Source organism: Pipistrellus kuhlii, unplaced genomic scaffold (assembly GCF_014108245.1).
Source record: "Pipistrellus kuhlii isolate mPipKuh1 unplaced genomic scaffold, mPipKuh1.p scaffold_m20_p_11, whole genome shotgun sequence".
In the NCBI taxonomy this organism is placed as follows: Eukaryota; Metazoa; Chordata; class Mammalia; order Chiroptera; family Vespertilionidae; genus Pipistrellus; species Pipistrellus kuhlii.
This window is the reverse complement of record NW_023425416.1, coordinates 42,869,194-42,890,874: the sequence shown is the minus strand read 5'-3', so window position 1 is coordinate 42,890,874 and position 21,681 is coordinate 42,869,194.

Below are 21,681 nucleotides of genomic sequence, written 5' to 3'. Positions count from 1 at the left end.
GATAGAGAATTAGAAACATCGATGAGAGAGAATCATTGATCAGCTGCCTCTTGCGCACCCCTTACTGGGGATGTGCCTGCAACCAAAGTACATGCCCTTGACCGAAATCGAACATAGGACCTTTCAACGTGCTATCCACTGAGCCAAACCAGTTTTGGCAACAGTGTTTATTTTTAATAGATGCTTCTACAAATAGCTGGTTGTTTACTGAACATGGAAAAAAATGTTAAGGTGGGGCATTATCAAAAGGTAATGTAACCCTATCAAACAAACAATTTCTTTTTAAATTGGCTCTGTGCTCCTGGAATGAAGACTAAGAATCCCTCTCCAATTTCTGGTGACTACCCACTATCACTAAATGGATTTCTTAACTTTCAAGAGCGAAGCAACATGGCCCTATGACTTTACAATTTCAAGTTTGCCTGTGTGCCCTTGTTGAAACAGGTTTTCCAATCCATACTCATTCTGGGATATAGACACTGCTTCAAGGCCCATATTGTGAAACTCCTGCCATTTTGCATGTTTAGTAGAAACTCACCCATCTCAGCCCTACTGGCTTAGGGTCACTGATAAAACCTGAAAAGGCTATTCTGGGAGTGGAATCTGAGTTTGTGTTACAGATGGTTAAGGATGTGGCTCTAGAATCAGAGGCCTGGTTTGACTCCACTTTTGCCACCTAAACCTATGGACTGAGAGTAAATTACTGAACTTCTCTGGGTCCCATTCACCTCATTTGTATCAGGCGTCTTCAAACTACGGCCCTCGGGCCACATCCGGCCCGCCAGGTTTTTTGGGCAGTGAGCGCAGCCGAGGTGTTACAGTAGGAATTAGTAGTTCATATAGTCCGGCCCTCCAGCTCTCTGAGGGACCGTGATCTGGCCCCCAGTTTAAAAAGTTTGAGGACGCCTGAATAATAGCACCTACATGTTTTCTTCTGAGGAATTTATAAATTGAAGCATGTAAAGAGCTTAACCCATTGTCTGGCACACAAAATCGTACTCAATAAATGGCAAGTTTATGGTCATAATTTATTATAACTCCTTAATTTTTAATGGGAGTTGGCAAAAGGTAGAGTATTTACTTTAAATTCAGTACGTGTAAACATTACTGCAACTAATATATCCATAATACCTCATTGTAACCCCGTCAAATATTTCTTCTATGTATTTGGATTGAAAGGATGCCAGCAAACCTGGATATTAATCAGTTCTAGCATTTCCCATCTGGGTGAGGATATGCACAACGCCATCCAAGTTAGTCCCTTATCTTTGGATTGGAGATAATTATATCTAACTCACCCCGTTGATATGAGGATTAGATGATTAACTATGTATAAAGAGGTTGCCAAGTGTTGCTCTATAAAACAGATGACTTTCTTGGGGTTCTGACTCCATTGCTGTATCCAGAGAAAGAAATTTCAGATAGACAAATACATTCAATATTCTCTAATCCTATAGTCAACTTCTCCCTTGTCAAAGATCTATGACTATGTCTCTCATTAGGAACAAAATTAAGAAGAGTACACCTTAATAATATGGAGAGAAATCTTACACAACTTTAAGCATTTCTTTCATTGGAGAAAAAAATGCAAAGTTTAATTGTACATTACAGTCCCATAATAAAAAAGGGGAGGTTGATTTATGTTGATGTTCTCATCCTAATATAATTTGCAACTAACATAGCAATACTGCTCTGGCTGCATAAAACCTAATTGTTCCCCTTGACAGCATCTTGAAAGTTTTCTGTTTAATGTAAAGAGAGAGACACAGAGAGAGAAAGAGAGGCAAATGCTAGAAAAATAGTGAGAGAAGACCCTAGAACTGTTATTTATTTTAAGTGCCATCAGCAGCCTTTAATGGTAAATCTTTTCTCAGGAATAGGGGATCTTTGACTAACAGGGACTTTGCTTGGTAGACTGAGTTGTTTGACATGAAGTCAGTATTAATCAAATAACAAAAACTGATTATTTGAGCATAGATGAAGTGTATAAATTACCCAGCCTTTGGCAAGCTAATTTTCAGGCTTTTATAGACAAGGCTGTTTCAGCATAAGCATTGGGGAGAGTAGGACCCATTGCAAGAGCTATAATATGTCACAGTGACTTAACCAAATTACTGAAACTTAGCATACTTTACTTGATGTTTTATCTGTTTCATAGAGGCAGCATACTTTGAAATATCTCTATGAGATTTAATTAGTGAATTATTCATTTACTCACTTTATTATTCAAGTATATCCCAGAAAGCTCCTGTATGCCAGGTGCCAGGTTTGTGGCTATTAAAACAAATAGAACATACTTCTGGCTCTAACAGGGTCTTAAGTGTATTCAAATATTTCCTTTTTCACTGGGGTGGTGTTGGGTACATGTACAAATAAGTTAAAAATTATTTTTCCAAAATAAAAATTAATTAAACATATTCACAAATACTAGGGGATTCAGTCTGACTCTACTATACACATTGTAACTAGAAATCACAGCTAAATCTCATACAGGGTGAGGCAGAAAGATGAGGGATTTCCAGCCCAAGAGAAGAGCTTGTCATCTGGCTAGGCTATGAAACCACCATGGATTCTCTAGGTCTCACTCCCACTTGATGTACATCATTACAATTCAAGGTTTCAGAACAAGCCAATCCACATGGTCTTTTTTTTCCCCCCCATTTGCTCTTGCACCCAAATTTCCACAAGTTTACTCTGAAAGGAATAATTATTCAAAAATTAGCAAAATATGGAAAATGGGTGTATTCATCTGCTAGGGCTACCATAACAAAATACCTCAGATTGAGTGGCTTAAACAGAAATTTATTTTTCAAGTTCCAGAGGTGAGTTCAAGAATTCAGTTGCCTTCTCACACTGTCCTAATATGGCCTTTTTTCCTGGTTGTGCTCTTCAGGTTCTTAGATGTGGCTATGGGCCCCATCCTGTGCATTTAACTTTACCTCCCTTAAGCCCCATCCCTACGGGTAAGGGCTTCAATGTATGGATTTGGGGGGGAGAAGTGGGAGTAGGGGATACTGACCCCCTCAATGAAAACGGGGCTGTTGAAAGATGAAATTTTGCAATTGCATTACTCATGGACCAGGAAGGAGCAGAATATTAACTGGGTTCCCATTTTAGATCCTTTATCCAATAAAGACATTTGTAATCACTTAACTGAAGCACATTCACTTTTTAAAAATAAGTTATAAGTAACACACTCCACACCAGGGTTTAGAAAGTAACATTTGCTTTCCATTCCCACAGCTCATATTTGATTGTACTGGCAGGAAGTCAAGGCTCACAGAGCCACCTCCTGTCTAATCAAAATTAATATTCAGCAATAATGGAGGGACACTGGCACATCACAATGAGTGGTGCCAGCTAGAAGCAAACACCACACTGAGTTCATTGTGAATGTTAAAAGAGGAGGAATTTTTTTTTTAAAGTAGAAGACAAGAATTTCTGACAAATCATCCCTGTTTGTGTATTTTTATGAGATCCCAAAGGCCAAACTATCTCTGAGACACCCCGAAGTGTCTCAGTCTACAAAAAGGCAAAAGAAAAACTGTGTAACAAGTATTATGAAGGGTGACAAAGCCAAGAAAATCTTCAAGTTTTCCCTTTTTTTTTTTTTTTTTTTTTGGAAAGTGCTTCAAGAGAAGAATACTATTAGAGATTCATGCGTGGTCTTGAGAAATGTCATCAACAGCATGTCTTCCATTCCCATTAGAGAAACCGGGATTGTAGTCCACATCAACAACAAAGGTAAATAAGTATGTCTGCCATTTGGGAGCTTTGTTGCTGATTATTCGAAAATTTAAATCACTTTTATTCATGCCCACGAAAGAGTCAGAGAGGCTACTTAAGACAATCCCTAGCAGTGATGATGTCTTCCAACTCAGAGACCAGTAGGCTGGTGGCCCTTCTTTCTTGAGGTCTCTTGGCCCCAATTCTGACTGATAGAAGTGAGCTGACTCAGGAAAAATTACCTGGTTTATTCTCTACAGCCATTCCCTCATTGGGTCTCCTAATCAAAATCCATCCTTGCCCATGTTGAAACCAAGGTTACAGGGTTGAATCAGATTTTTTTTTTAAATGGCTGGGTTTCTAGCCTGACTTATTTAATAGCCAAATAAATATTTTCTCTGAGAAGGCAATTTGATACCAAAATGAATTATCTGTTATATGCAAAAAAATAAAAATAATAATTACTAGTGAGTTAAAATAGCAGACAGTTCTTATTTTTCTTTGTCCTTCAATAGAGATTCTGAAAACACAGATCTGAAAAGATTTGATGATGCATATTAATAAATTGATTAATTTCAAAAGATATTCTTAAATGTAATTATATCTGGTTTTGTTTTGTCTTGTTTTTTTTCCTTAACAACATATTTTCACAGTGAGTTTTTAAGCAAGTTTTAATGATAAATAACCAAAATGTTAGGAAAAGCATATATAATTACAACCTTAATAACAATATGAAAGCTAAGAAGCTCAATGTTAAAAAAAATATATAGTAACATTGTTTATTTCTGCTAGAGTCTCTAACATTTATTTTCCAAGAACCTTGACATTCTCTAAATTCAACAAAATATTGGAGCTGCCACCTAAAAAGATAATCTTTTCTTTTCTAAATACAGAATTAAATGCCAGGCTTTCCATTAAATGCAGCCCAGTGTTATTGGAAGTAAGCAGAGAGTGATATCTGGTATCACTGAGATGGACTGGCAACATGAAATGAGGCAGGAGAAAGAGCCAGCATGTGTCATCAAACCTGCTCAAATTGGCAAAATAGCATCACGTGGATCAGGAAGGACAAAAGAGTCTATCAGTGATGGTTCAAGCAAACGCAGGGTGGGTGCAAGTAAGCAGAGAGAGTCTACCGGGAAGATGTCAAGAAGTGAATGAATGAGTGTGAGCCAGGTGTCAGAGACAGAGCCACACCAGAGAATGCATGGATGTGGAGAAAAGCATCAAGGCCCAGATGCTCTCGCCTCTTACAACTCAAAAGGCAATCTGCAGATCAGCAGCCTTATTATGACCTGGGTCATGTTAGAGATGCCTAATCACAGGCCTGACCCAAGAACCACTAAATCAGAATCTACATTTACCAAACCCCCAAATGGTGCACATAATATTCATTTAAGAAACTCTTGAGAAGTTCATGGAGCTCTGCTTTAATTTTTTCAGTTCCTGCCCAACATCACCTGGGAAGCTGCCTTTGTTCTCCGCCATTACAGTATTCTTGGCCTTGAACAACCTTGTCTTTTATCCAGTCTCCGCAAGCTTTTGCTTTTCTTTCATCTTTACTCTCTAATTATGTGCATTCCTTTTCTAAGTGTATTAAAATTCTTATTGAAATCTTAAAAAACATACACTCATGTATATTTATGATTTGGGCATCTAACTTTAGTCAAATGATAAATGAAGAAAATTCTAATTTAGTAATTACTATGCGATTAAATATTTCTCTATTTGGGAAAAAATAATGAATTTGTCTTTCCATCATCATACATGGCATGCAAAACAATTTCCAGGTAGATTAAAAGTTCTATGTAAACAAAAAACCATAATATCCTAGAAAAGATGTTTGTCTCATCTAGAATAAAATAACAATTTTCCAAATACAAAAGAAAAAGTATATTAATCTTATGATATAAAAAGGTGAGACCACTGTAGGTTGAGATACAATAAGCAAAAGTAAAAAAAAAGAAACCACAAACTATGCATATTATTTACAAGAGAGTAACCAAAAGAATTGCATGTTTATTAAATCAAAGGCTTTTACAGTCCAGTAATATAAATAACAAAATAGAACATTAGAAAATGAAATAAACAATTCATTAAGAGTCAATTGCCCATATCTTAAAAACAGTTCAGCACTGTTAGTTTAAATCTATATAAATTTCAAAAATAATGAAAGATACTCTCAAGACCTATCATGTACTTACAGTACTCATGACAACATGGGCATGGTGTAAGGGTACATACATGGACTCTGAAACAGAATAGACTCCTGAGAACACACCTCGATGGCCCATCGATTTATGACAAAAGCGGCACTAAAGCACAGTGGGAAACGTGAATTGGATATTTTTATTGGAAAAAAAAATGCATCTTGATCTCTCCTTCAAACTACAAACAAAAGCTATCCCAGAATGGATTGCAGATCTAAGTTAAGAAATAAAAAAATTTAGGAGAAAACACAGAAAAATGTCTTTAAATATTTGGAGAAGGCAAAGATTTCTTTAAACATAAAAAAATATATATAAAAACTGAAGTGTTGCATTTTATTAAGATTAAAATAGTTCTATTTCATAAACAGTGATCATTAAGAGAGAAAAAAGGTAAGCTGCAGGTAGAGAGAAAAATACTTGAGTTCATCCAGCTGACAAAGAACTCTTATTCTTATGTATAAAGAATTTTGTAAATAAGTTCAAATAGAAGTTTAAGTTAAAAAAAAAAAAAGCAAAAGGTTGAAATAGAAATGTCACAAAGAAAGCTATCCAAATTGCCAGTAAACATGTGAAAATATGCTCACATTTCTTATTAAAGTTAAAATGAAATATCATTAAACCTCCACACAAAAGGCTAGAAATAAAAACAAAACAAAAAATAGTGTTTTTAACTAAGACTCTAGAGCTTTCTTGAAAAAAAATTGACTCACTTTGTATTTCTTTCCCAATTTTTCTCTTTTTAGTATAATTTTAGATTATGAATCCAAAGATTGGAAAAGATATGGTTACATTTCAATCTTCACAATATAGGAATCAAGCCCAATATTTGTAATGTTACATCTAAAATAACAACATAAAATTTATGTATGTCTAAACTGATATTATCCATGGAGTTCATTAAAATCTGAATCTTAGTATCAAAATGAGATAATGGATCCAAACTGTCTGGCTATTAAGTTATTCCTCAAGTCAGCAGAAAATCAGCCATACATGTCAAGTGCAAGAACTGTAGAACACACCTCTAAGTATAAATAGCAGAAAAATTTAGATTATCAGGCTTAACTGGATTTTTTTAAATGTATAAATGATTAGCATAACCAATGGACACAGACACTGGGGTAGTGGGGGCTTGCCAGGGGTGGGAATGGCTGGGGTGGGGAGGGGTCAAGTGGAGAAAACAGAGACATACATAAAACTTTAGACAATAAAAAAAAAAGTATGAATGTATTGTGATAACATTTTAATTTGGAATACATTTTGTCATTAAATGGTGTTCTTCAGCCGAAACCGGTTTGGCTCAGTGGATAGAGCGTCGGCCTGCAGATTGAAGGGTCCCGGGTTCGATTCTGGTCAAGGGCATGTACCTTGGTTGTGGGCACGTCCCCAGTGGGGGGTGTGCAAGAGGCAACTGATTGGTGATTCTCTCTCATCAATGTTTCTGACTCTCTATCCCTCTCTCTTCCTCTGTGAAAAATCAATAAAATGTAAAAAATAAATAAATAAATAAATAAATGGTGTTCTTCAGACCTTAGTCCAGAAATTAAGTGGTACCTTAGGAAAAGTTAAAGGAAATACCTAAGACAGAAAATGTTTGACCCAAATTGCTTTATGGATGCTGGAAATATATTGCCTCATTTGTTCCCACATCAACCTAGATGTAGACAACCAAAGAAACATAAAAGTAATTTTGGTTAGATTGCAGAAAACCAGAGCTTTGCTTCTTTGATATGTCCTTGGTTCTGCTGAACATGGGCTGACCAAAGAATTGAGTGTCAGTAAGCCAGATAAGAAAAATGCCTGCGACAGCTACCACATGGAAGTTACAGAAAATTCTCAGAGACTTATATATGTATCATGAGCAAAATAAGGAGATGAGGTTGAGTCAGCTAGAAAAGGATACAAAACTGAACAAGCTCAGAAAATAGAAAGTAAATCTTTAGAGCGTGTGTTTTTGGGGGGTTGGGGTGGAAATAAAAACCATGCTAAAACCTAGTGGCTTATTTGCTCACAATTCTGTAGGTTAATAAATCGAGAAGTATGCGTTAGGGGACATCTCAACTCCATTGCATGGTGTCTAGGACCTTTCTGGGGCACCTTAAATAGATGGGGGCTGGCTGGGATTACTGAACTGGGGTCATATATGTCTGAAGCCTTTCTAGCTCCCAGTTTGTTCCTCAGCTCTCTTTTAGGTCACTTCTCCATATGACTTGAACTTCCTTGCAGCATGGTGGTCACAAGATTCCAAAAGAAGGGTTCCAAGAGGACCAGCCCAATTGAAGAGGGCTGATTAAGAACGGGTTGGCATAACATTTGCTAATGTTGAAATCTCCAAAGAAATTTTCACAGCCAAACTTCTATTGCTTGATATTCTGCTTTTCAGGAAAACCTGGACATTAGACATTTACATAAAATCATGTTTTCTTGTGTTTAAATAATTTAATTTCTGTTCTATTTCCTTCCTTCCTTCTTTTCTTCCTACCTTCCTTCGTTCCTTCCTTCTTTCCTTCCTTCCTTCCTTCCTTCCTTCCTTCCTTCCTTCCTTCCTTCCTTCCTTCCTTCCTTCCTTCCTTCTTATACTTGTTGTTTAGCATCACACATCTCAATGTTAAATGATAAAACCAAGTAATTTTGCAAGTTTGGTCAACTGGCTTTTTATTTCTGGGCTTCGAAGAGGTGCATCTGTACCGTTTGGTCTAACTTATGGAAAGTAATAAATATGCATGCCCCTATCTCACTGCACTGCTAAGAATTAATAATTAAGTCCAGGTTGATGTACATATCCAGTATTATTCCCACGAGTATATGCTGTGTCTTAGGCTACAGAAATATGATTCACCTATTATTATTAAAAGGAAACATCTAAACATATTTTATAGGGACACAAATTTTTAGGTCTATGATTACTGTTAAATGTATCTAATTGATGCATTAAGTACCTAAGCAGAAGTCCTTCCATAGCAACATTAATAAGAAATATTCTTTTTTTATGTAATAGGATCACACAAAGTTCAATAATGACTCCCTTCCAGAATCTCAGGACCTTGGAAATTCTGTGGCAGAGCACCTGCCAGAATAACCATGGTGATGGCTTAAATCCCAACCCCAATATTAATCAACAGGTGTTTCAACCTCCCTAAGTTCTATTTCATTATCTTTAAGATAAAGTTAATATTATTACCTATCTCACAAAAATTTTTGTGAAGTACATGCTGGCTAGAGAACAAGATGACTCACACACAGCTTAACTCATTGTCTACATGGGGAGAAATGAAATAGCTACAAGAGAGTGCAGGGTTTGCTAAATGTTAGAGAGAAAATAATAACAAATGTAGAGACTTCAGCACAGTACATATAAGCACTCAAAAATTAACATTGTTTTTTATCTTATTCTAGAAACTTGTGACAAAAATTCCAAATGTTGCCCTGACCCATTTGGCTCAGTAGATAGAGCATCAGCCTGTGGACTGAAGGGTCCCGGGTTCGATTCTGGTCAAGGGCATGTACCTTGGTTGTTGGCATATCCCCAGTAAGGGGTGTGCAGGAGGCAGCTGATCAATGTTTCTCTCTCATCAATGTTTCTAACTCTCTATCCTTCTCCCTTCCTCTCTGTAAAAAGTCAATAAAATATATATTTTTAAAATTCCAAATGTTGTGATTACTCTAAGAAGAACTTAGAACATTATATTTGACATTCAAAACACAGGCAATCAGAAGATAACATAATTCTTTTTTTTTTCTTTTTTACTGCTGCTGCTTTCCATTGTGATTTGCTTTTACAAATACTCCTCCCCCAAATAAGAAAAAAAAAATATCTTCAAGAAACTCCTGTGATGAAGTAACTGTGTGTGTGTGTGTGTGTGTGTGTGTGTGTGTGTATAACACATAGCTATATTTTCAGACCATATTCAGAAATGTTCTCATTTACATTTAGAGTATATTTCTATCTGCAGGAGGCCAGTTGGACCTGTCTGAATTTGGAAAACCATTTAAGGAAACTCTAAGTCAGCCTAAATGTCAAACAATTCTTTCTGAGTTGATGAGATTATGGGCTCTATAAAACATTTATTTTTTGTACTTCTAAAAATATTGTCTTTGTTAATGAACATGCAATGTTTTTAAAACAAGAAAAAAGTCACTTATTTTAAGATGAAATTAATTAGTCCAAAATAACATTTGCAAGTGTTAAGTTATTCCTGATACACATTAATATGATGCAATAAAATTATATTAGTATTTGAATGTATTGTTGAAAAAGTTTTGGCTTTGAGAATTTGACCAAGATGACCTTGAAATATATATTGACAATTTCCTTAAGCAGAAAAGGATGAAAATTCATGTCAGCACACTTACCTGAAATTGCATAAGAACAAATCTGTATTTTTCATTGTAAATGCAGTCAGAGCAATTGTTTTAATTATCCTTGCTCAAAACATGACAATTTAAATCCTGTGTCAGTTAGCTGTTTCTGCGTAATAAACCACTCCAAACACAGTGATTTAAAATAAGGGGGCATGTTTAGTTCATGTCTCTGTGTGTAGGCTGATGGTTATTTTGCTCTGGGCCTCGCTGAGTTGATCTCAGCTGGCCTCACCCATGTACCTGTGGTCCTCACTCTAGAATGGCCTCATTCACATGTCTGGTGATTGACTGGCTGCTGGTCCAGTGAGGGGTCACCAGACTGTCCTCTCCCGACAGGCTGGCCTAGAATTGCTCATGTGGTGAGCATAAGGTTCCAAAGAGAGTGAAGTATAGGCTTGAAATTGGCTCACATCCCTTCTACTCCATTCTTTTGTTCCTTGTGAGTTACAATGCAAGACCAGATTTAAGATGCAATAAAGGGGAACTCTGCCTCTTGATAGTAGGAGCAGCAAATCATATGGCAAATGGCATGGATATAAGAAGTAAACGTAAATACAATAAGGTCTTTACCAAAATTGGTCAACTATAAACCTTGCTCATATTTATAGCAATGAAGTGGAAAGGCTTCCAAATGTTACTCATATAAAAGACAAAGTTTTATTCTAGCATAAAGCTTTCTGAGGCTTATACTAGAAGGACGCAGGTGGACTGGTTAAAAAATTATGGATTTACACTGATTCTTTTGAATACCTGAATTTCCTCCTCTATTAAAGGGAAATATTGCCTACTTCAAAAGGTCATTGAAAACAATCATTGCATTACAAAATAAAAGCCTATTTAAAAGTAAGAAATAATAAATGAAATAGAATTATTTGGATAAATCTCAAAATCTTTCTTTGAGAAAGAGAAAAAAAATTGATTGCCAAATCCTACATTTAGAGTAAGATTATTATAAAATTTTTAAAATTTAAAGGTATTATTCTATGTTTTAAAGTATACTTATAAAGTGTAATAATATAAAATCATTCAGGGGCTAAAGAAATGCCGGGTTCAAGGTGGTAGTATTTTTTTCTGGAAAACGAGGGACATGGAATTGAGGAAGGGTACCCCATAGTCTTCAATTTATATGCCATGTTTTCATTTAAAAAATAACCCATAAGTATAGAATCATAAAACCTTGTTTAAGTGGTTGTTATGGAGACAACATAAGATAATAAAAGTAGAAATTCTGGAGCTGTGCCTGACACAATCCTGGAATTGTGCCTCTTATTAAACGCTCTCTTTCCTGACTCTCCATCTAGTCCTATTTCTTCCAGGTCATGCTCCCTCTCTCTGAGGCTTATGGTCTGCCTGAGGCAACTCGAAAAGTTGATTTAATGGAAGCAGAAGGGAACGAGGGGGCAGCCAATCTAGACTCAAGCACCAAGTCTGCCCCCAACTCTGTGTACCTTGGAGCAAGCCACTTAACCCCACACACCACTCTGAAATGAGGAGGTTGTATCAGGTCGTGAATAACATTCCTTCCATCTTTAATAGTCTGCAGCTCTGAGCTCCACAGGTACACTCGGGGCTCTGCATGTTAGTGGGCTATAGTCATTCAGAGAAAATTTGACTACTTTTCAAAATAGTTTCTGTTAACTCATACCACACCTCATGCTGTCCTCTACTATGAAGGAAAAACATCTATTTCAAGTCAATGCTGTAATCAGAAGGAGGCATCATCACTGTCATGAGATCAATAGTTTTTTTTGTTTGTTTGTTTGTTTGTTTTGTGTGTGTGTGTCGTGTGTGTGTGTGTGTGTGTGTGTTTTAATATATTTTATTGATTTTTTACAGAGAGGAAGGGAGAGGGAAAGAGAGTTAGAAACATCAATGAGAGAGAAACATCGACCAGCTGCCTCCTGCACACCCCCACTGGGGATGTGACCACAACCAATGTACATGTCCTTGACTGGAATCGAACCTGGGACCTTTTCAGTCCGCAGGCCAACGCTCTATCCACTGAGCCAAACCGGTTTCGGCGAGATCAACAGTTTTGAGGTGCATGCTATGATCGCCTGATGAGAGAGGACCTGCATGAGGGAGTCAATGATACGCCCACATCACCCATCACCAACGCCCTGTCCCTTTTCTTCTTTAAAACTTTATCCCTTTTCTTCTTTAAAACTTCACACCATCAACTACATTTTAGTTTTGAAAATCTTTTTTATTGTCTGTTTTTTCCTACTATAATGTAGTTCCATAGAAATGGGCTTTCTGAGTCCATTATACTCTCCCAAGGTAACTAGAAAAGTATGTGGCATAGCAGATGCTCAGTCAATGTTTGTTGAAAGAATAATCAAGTGAACGTATTGGTGGCAGACTTCAATTGGACAGAGGTCCCTGATCTAACTACCAATCAATATTGCACAGGTCACCCTGATTTCTATCCATGATTCCCTTGTCCCTCTCTTATCACTCCATAATGTTCAGTCATTTTGTTCTCTAGCCAGCATGAACTTCACAAAAAATTTTTTAGCTACTGTATCACCATGGACATCCCTATCCTCCCTCTCTCTTTTCTTTCTTTCTCCTTCCATTTTGCTTTTGCTCACACTCACTCTTTTCTCACATACACTCAAATGCATCTCATCTTGGATGATCTCAATCACCCTCTCTTTTAAATTTTAAGTTGTACTGACCAAACTAGCATAAGCACACAGACAGTGGCTATTAGTAGGTCTACTCAATAATCAGTTGGCAATTTCTTTAGAAGCTCTTGATCCTATTTGACCCATCCTACCATTGCTTTTCAAATTTTTTTTCACCTTTCATTAAGGTAAGGGTTAGAAAGGGCAGTCTAGGATTTCTGTGCACACACTACTGCAGGAATATTAATGCACAAATACATGCACACAAATGCCTACATGTGCCTCTATCAGTTCAAATCTTTCCCAAAACAAGGCCATCCCCCCGAATCCATGCTTATTACAAATAACCAACATTTGCTAGTGTATTAATTGGACTCGTATATTATAAAATAAACACAGAAATATAAATGTTGAAAAATAGGTAACAAAAAAAAAACAATAACAATAGAAATGTAACATGTTCCCACTGCGTCCTACCAGAGAATCTCACAAGCCCCAGGGAAGCCGCTCTTCCCCTGGTATCGACTATGAGGAAGAAAGGAGATGAATGGATTCCCCACCCATATTGTAAGTTTGTTGGTGTGATGAGTTTCTTATCCTGATTTTCTCCACATCTCTTGAAATATCTAGCACAGATGCGTGTGCCTCACAGGCACACAGCTCTGCTGAGAAGAGATATGAAGTACGTATTTACTTTGCATTGATGGACAAGAGGATGGATTGTGGAGAAAAGGTCTTTTAGTCCTTACAGTTCACTTGGGCCTGACCTTTTACACAGAAGACATAGAGTTAGATATTTGATGCCACGAAAGTGGAGAGTGGTTTTATTTTTAGAAATCTGCAGGGTATGGGTTACCTTTCTTTCTATGGCTACAATGTGCTTAACCCAGAAAAGTCCCACCCATTTTGCTTTAACTTCAAAATCCAGAGAGTTGTATTTTAGAAAATTCCATTTGTCAGTCTAGTAAACAAATGATGGCACTGAAGTTGCCATATCCTTAAAAAAATTTTTTAATTAATTTTAAAGAAAGAGGAAGGGAGAAGGAGAAATAGAAATATCGATAAGAAACATCGATCCAGGGCGTAGGGAGATTAAGGGGTGGTAAGGACACATATGTAATACCTTTATCAATAAAGGAAATTTAAAAAGAAACATCAATAGGCTGACTCCTGCATGCCTTCTACTGGGAATCAAGCCCACAATCCTGACATGTGCCCTGACCACAAATCAAACCAGTGACCTCTTGGTTCAGGGGTTAATGCTCAACCACTGAGCCACACCGGCCAGGCTTCCATATTCTTTTTGTTCTCTTGCTCTCTCAAAAAACATGGAAGGAGTGATACAGTAACGACACTTCAAGCTGACAATAATTCATAAGGTCTTTCTTGGCCAGGAAATAATTTTGTAGCTGCTAGATTATTTTTAGTCATATAAATAATTCTCTTGATTAAGGCAGACATTTATTTTAGTCATCCAGGACAAGCTTTGAGATGTCTGCTTCGTCGGCCCATAAAAACAGCCTTCCTTGTTCAATCCTGGAAGCAACAACAAAGGCAGATAGATATCTTGAAAAGAATAAAGCTAAATTAAAAAAAAAAATTAAGTCCAAACCTAACATGCATTGCTCCTGCATTAGGTGATTCAATCACATATGGATTCATAGTTTTGAGTCCCAATTATGTGTCAAACCCTGGGCTACTTTCCAATTAACCATCAGCCTTGAACATAAGGAAACATACAGTGTAGCTTTAATAGAAACCTTTTACCCAATAAGAAAAAAAATGGATGTAACGAGTTCAACCTTCTCTCTCTGCATGCCTATGAATATTTTTATTTTTAACTTCAGAGGAAACCTTGCCAGCACAAAGTACTCATCCTCTGCTCTTGTCTCCTTGACCAAGACCACATTGGGAGACCAGAGTAACAGAGGATTAGAGCAGTTACTAACTTGAAAAGGTCACTAAGTGGAATCTCCATTTTCGATGCTCTAGAAAACCTGGCCTTTCATCAGTTGGCAAAATATGGGTCCTCCCCACAATAGCTTTCATGCTGTTTGCTTTCTACATATTTCAGCAACTGTTTCTTATCTCCCTATGGGTCATTTTCTCAAAAATTTCTTAGAAAACTGGTAGCAAACAGTCTAAACTCTAATTAATTCAATAAATACATATGAGGTACATGTCAAGTGTCACCCTAGGAACTGTGCTAGGATCAAACTGTATGCTACCCTCTACATGTACATACTTACATGGAGGAGACACACATTACAATTCAGGGAAGAAGGACGGTATCTATTATGTTTTAGTTTAAAATATACACATCAAGTTTTTAAATTTTATAAGTCAGAAAACATCCAAAACAACAAAAATAAACATGTCTGGAACTGATAAGCAATAATAGTAAGGTTGCAGATACAAGGTATATTGGTTCGCTAGGGCTGCCATCACAAAATACTACACAGACTTGACTTAAACAACAGAAGTTCATATTCTTTACCTTCTGGAGGCTAGAAGCCCAAGGTCAAGGGGAAGGCAGGATTGGTTTCTTCTGAAGCCTGTCGCCCTCTGGCTTCTATATGTCCACTTTCATGCTGCATCCTCACTTTATCTGTCCTCTCAGTGTGTCCAGATCTCCTCTAAGAACCTTAAAAAGATAAGTGTGGTTAAAAATGAAGTCTTTAGAGTTGGTCCTAGCCTAATCTAACTCACACACTTACAAAAGGACATTTAGGGGGCAGACAGAGGGAAGCAGTACAAGCACATATGAAAGACCAGGTGAAGAGACAAGAAAAGGGTAGCTATTTGTATGGCAAGGAGAGAGGTCTCGAAGAAATCCATCCCTGCCACTGGCACATTAATTTTGGGCTTCCAGTATCCCAAAGTATAACATAATAAATTTCAATTTTTAAAGTCACCCATCTGTGGATTTTTTGTTATGATGAGCCCTAGGACATTAATACAATAATCAACACAATATTGAAGGAGAAAAACACAGTCAGAGGACTTCAAGACATACTCTTGCCCATTTGGTGTGGCTCAGTGGTTGAACATCGACTTATGAATCAGGATGTAATGGTTCAATTCCTAGTCAGGGCACATGCTTCAGTTTAAGGCTCAATCCCCAGAGAGGGCATGTAGGAGGCGGCTGATCAATGATTCTCTCTTATCATTGATGTTTCTATCTCTCTCTCCTTCTCCCTTCCTCTCTGAAATCAATTTAAAATTTAAGGTTATAGCAATAAAGACAGTGAGGTATTGGTGAAAAAAATAGAAAATAGTTTAATGGGACAAAATAGCAAGCCCCAAATGAGACACACAAAGATATATCAATAGTAAACTTGTCTTCAACAAAAGAGCAAAGGCAATTAAAGGGAGAAAAGATAGCCCCTTCAATAAATGGTACTGGAAAAACTGGACATCCACATGCAAAAATTAAGAAAAGAAAATGAAAATAATCAAGTCACAGAACTTACACTCTTCACAAAAAAAAAACACACACAGAAATGGATCATAAATTTGATTTCAAATTGCAAAAACTATAAACAACTATGAGACTCCTAGAACATAACATAGTAGAAAATCTAGATGGCCTTGGGTTTCATGATGACTTTTAAGACACAGCATTTTAAGCCATGAAAGAAGAACTGGTAAGTTGAATTTCATTAAAATTAAACACTTCTGTTCTGTGAAAGGTATTGTCAAAACAATGAGAAGACGAGCCACAGACTGGGGGAAATATTTGCAAAAAGACTATTAGCCAAAATACTCGAAAGAGCTCTTAAAACTCAAAAATAAGAAAATGAACTATCTTTTTTTTTTTAATGAGCAAAATTTTTCATAAAGGAAAGACATCAATCTCAAGAGAATACATACTGTATAATGCCCAACTATGAGACATTCTGTGAAGTGTAAAACTATGAAGGCAGAAAAGAGATGTGCTATTGCCAGGGGGTTGGGGTGAGCGAGGGATTAGTAAGTGGAGCACAGTGAACCTACTCAGTAAGGTACTATAATTGTGGGTACATTCACTTAATTCGTATAAAACCAATAAAATATCCAACATTAAGAATGTAAACTACGGACTTTGACTGATAATGGTGCTGATGGTGGGGGAGGCTAAGAGCATTAAGAGTCAAGAGTAAATGAGGCCTCTCTATACTTTCTGCTCAGTTTAGTTGGGAACCTAAAACTGCTGCATACAAAAAAGCTGTATTTTTAAAAGAGTTTTAGTTCCTCCAGTCTCCAGTAACTTCAGGAATATAAACAGTACCAAACTTTTCTGAAATCTTCTTCAAGTTAAATATACAAACAAAGCACACATACAAAGTTAATCTACACAAAAGGAATCAGTGCAACTGATCTAAACTTTATTTTTATCGTTTACTAATAGACTTTAATAACTATTAAACATTAATATATATTAATATTAATGGGGCCAATGGGGGGAGAGGGGGAAGGAGGACATCTGCGATTCTTTAAAAAAAAAAAGATAAATTTTAAAGTAAATTAATTAAAGAAAATTGTCTCAGATATTTCCAAATCATTTTGCAAAATGGCATAGTTTGAATTCCAAACAAATGACAGTACCCATATTCTAAGATCCTTGTTAAAATTAGTATTACCAATTTATATTCACATTTTCCAATTCCATAGGTATAAACACTGCCTGGTTTTATTATTTATTTATTGAATTCTAGAGGACCAGTGCACAAATTCATGCATGGGTGAGGTCCCCCAGCCTGGCCAGTGATCCGGGCCAATACGGGCTGGCCAGCCAGCGGGAGAGACCACAGGAGGCTGGCTGGCTAGGGGAGGTTGACTGAGGGAGCGCACTGACCTCCAGGGGATAGCTCCAGCATTCAGCATCTTCCCCTTAGTGGTCAGTGTATCCTCATAGCGACTGGTCTACCAGTCTTTTGGTCCACTGGGTTGTAACAGTTGCTTAGGTTTTTATATGTAGATAAGTAAGGCTGAATATTTTTATATTCATTAGCAGCATATCTTATTGTGTGTAAAGTAATTACTAAATTTATGACTAGAATATTTAAACATTTTTACAAGACTATTGTACTTATTGTAAATACTTTGTGCAACTTATTTTGCTTTTTTTATAATACCATGTTTTTGTCATCATCTAATTTTTAATTTTTTAGTAGCCTCTGTTATTAATATTTTCTTTATCAGATTAGTGACTTTTTTGTCATATTTTTTATATTTTAAAGTATTAGTTTTTACATTTATGTAATTAATAGATCACAAATTCATGTTGCAACTGAAGTAACCACCCAGATTTATTTTTTCCAAAGTCAATTCAACTTTTACAACATCATTTTTTTTACTAATTCATCTTTTCCCACTGAATAAAAGTCATCTTTGTCATCTATAACATATTTATATATATCTGGATATTTCTAGGTTCTATATTTATTTCACTGAATCTATTTGTTCTTATTTTTCGGAATCATCGTATATTCTTCAAAAAATCATTTTGTAAAGTTTTCTCTAAAACATCTCACTGGTATTCTAATTTGCATGGCATAGGCTTCATAGGTTAATCTTAGAAGTTGACACCTTTATGATACTGAGATTTTTCTGCCCAACAATAAGTTATGACTATTTTTCTGTCTTCTTTAATAATCCTCAGGAGAGTTCTAAAGTTTCCTTCACATAAACCCTGACTAGTTTTGTTCCTAGGTTTTGTTTTGTTTTGTTTTAATCTGTTTTTCTTGGTGTTGTAAATGGGCTATTTCCTTCACTAAATTTTCTGTTTATAGTAGGTATATAAGAAAACTAATAATTTTGATATAAATTTTACAACCAGATAATTTTCTGAATTCTCCTTTTATATCTAATAGTTTTTCACACAACTCTCATGAGTTCTAGCAGTATACAATTATATCATGAGCAAATAACAATTTAATGTCCTTCATTCTCACTTTTATAGTTTTTCTTTCACCCGTGTAACTGCACTAACCTACAGTTTCAGAGCTATGATCATAATAATTAACCTCTTTGACAACTTCCTTACTTGAAGCTACTTTTGGAGTAGAAATAGTAGAAACACTGCCATGCCTCGGGTGTTTTTGCACTTTTCTTTCTCAAGATTACACTTTTCAAGACTGTGGTGTGAAGCCATGCTATTTCATGTGTTTGATTATGGCCAATGCAGCAATAGGGCATCTATTTTTGTTCAAAGCTTTTAGGCTACTTATTGTAGAATGAGGTTGTGACCCCCCTCGCTTCCCCAGTACTGTGACAGAAATGCCACCCCGTTATTGAATGTGTGCCAGACAATTCACTGGGACATTTATATTCAGTGGCACGTTTAATTCTCACAACAAGCCAAAGAGAAAGTTGCTATTGCCCCTCATCAACTGATGAAGCCTAGAAACAACTTAAGTAACACAGTTTATTCGTAGCTTAAAGCTAAATGTCTGGGTCTCCAAAGCCCACACTCTCTTTTCTGCATTTCCTTGCATCTCTAAATGGCGGGAACAAGGGGTGCACAAAATTCTGGGTGAATGTGGAAGAGGGAGAGATCAGTTCTCCTAGGAGATGCACTGAAAGGGATAAATTAAAAAAAGAAATGATCTCCCACCATGATTCAGGAAATACCCTCCAAACCCCAAAGGGAAATAAGCACATCACAACCTCAAAATTGCCCTTGATTGCCTTCCCTCTGGAGCCAAGGCAATTCCTCATGTTACAGTGTGCTCAACTATGTTGAGCTTACGACATGCCTTAAGAGTGGGCACATGTTAGTAAGAATGAACATAGGGATCTAAAGTACAGCATAGGGGTTATCTATAATAATAATAAAAGCATGATATGCTAATGAGACCAGACATCCGTCCAGACAACCTTCCAGATGAAACTGGGTCTCAGATGCCAGAGGGAAGCCGTTGCTGGCAGCAGGGTGGGTGGAAGGGCTACTTTTGCACGAATTCCGTGCTTTGGGCCTCCAGTAGTCAAATAATATTCTAATAGCTATGAATAGTGTCAGACTGGTACAAGATTTACTGGATGATTACTTTGTAAGCTATTTAATGTCTAGTGACTGGGGTATACACCTGAAACTAAGATAAAATGGTATGTCAACTGTGATTGAAAAATGAAAATAAAATTATTTTTTTAAAAGTAGACACATGTTCAACAAGGTTCTTTAGGAGGAAAAAATTTATTTTTACCTGAGGAAACTTAGTTCAAGTTTTAAACTCACTACTTCTTTCGAGCCGTTTCTATTGTAAACCCGATTCTGTGGTGGGATTTATTGAAGCATAGAACAGAAAAGACATTTGCTCAGAAGTAACTCAGGGTTATGATGTGGATTAGAACTTGGGAAAATAATAAATCATAAAGCTATCGAGTCCAGAAAACACTGAGACATACCTGAAAGTAGACTGAATTTTGAACAGTGAGCTATTTTTATTGAATGTACTGGGATGACATTGGTTAATAAAGTTATATAGGTTTCAGGGGTACATTCTATAATCCATCATCCATATACTGTATTGTGTCTTCTCCACCTCAAGTCAAGTCTCCCTGAATCACCATTTATCTTTCCTTTACCCTCTACTACCTCCCTATACCTTCTTTCCCTGTGTTATCATCATACTGTTTTCTGTGTCTATAAGGGTTTGGGTTTGTTTGTTTGTTTGTTGCTTAATCCTTTTACCTTTTTCACCCAGCCCCCCCTCCAAGCCCCTTTCCCTCTGACACCTATCAGTGTGTTCTCTAAATCTATGAGTCTATTTCTATTTTGTCAGTTTATTTTGTTCATTAGATTCCACAGATCATGAAATCATATGGTACTTGTCTCTCTCTCTGACTGACTTATTTCACTTAGCATAATACATCCAGGTCCATCCACGCAGTGGCAAAGGGTAAATTTCCTTCTTTTTTATGGCTGAGTAGTATTCCATTGTGTAAATATACCACACCCTTTTAATCCACTTGGGCTGCTTCCAAATCTTGGCTATTGTAAATAACTCTGCAATGTACAAGGGGGTGCATATATTCTTTCAAATTAGTGTTTCGGGTTTCTTCAGATATATTCCCAGAAATGGAATTGCTGATTCATAAAACAGTTGCATTTTTAATTTTTTGTGGTAACTTCCTTCCACAGTGGCAGCACCAATCTATATTGCCACCAACAGTGGAGACAAATGTAACCCAGAGAATACAGTTAAAAAATGATCAACATAGCATAATAAGAGCAAAATCATGCCATAAATGTTAGTGTACTAGTAATTCAAGGCTAAAATAAGAGAAGGCATAAAGGTGTCTATTGTATGAGGACCTGCAAAGATAATACTTGTCTCTACAATACCAAGTGTTTTTATTTTATTTATTTATTTATTTATTTATTTATTTATTTATTTATTTTAGGAAAAGTCAATCTCTGAATTACCAGTTTATTGATCTCTTATATGTATATAACAAGATTGGACTTTCTGAATAATGGGAGAACAACAGCCATATTTCATTTCCTATATTGGAAAGAAGACAGTGTTTTATGTTAAATGCTTTAGGTTCTCTCATCATGGGACAGTTACGGGAATGACAAGAGGTGCCCACAGGCACAGTTAGGGCTGTGCATTTTATTGACCAGCAAAGGATGTGGGACATACCAATGTGGAGACCTTGTTATATATTTCCCAGTTGGAAGTAAAGCTTTCAGGGATTCTGAGGTGCTCAGCTGCTGGTAATTCCATCCTTGGAGAATGAAGTTCTGACCATATTGAGGACTACTACTT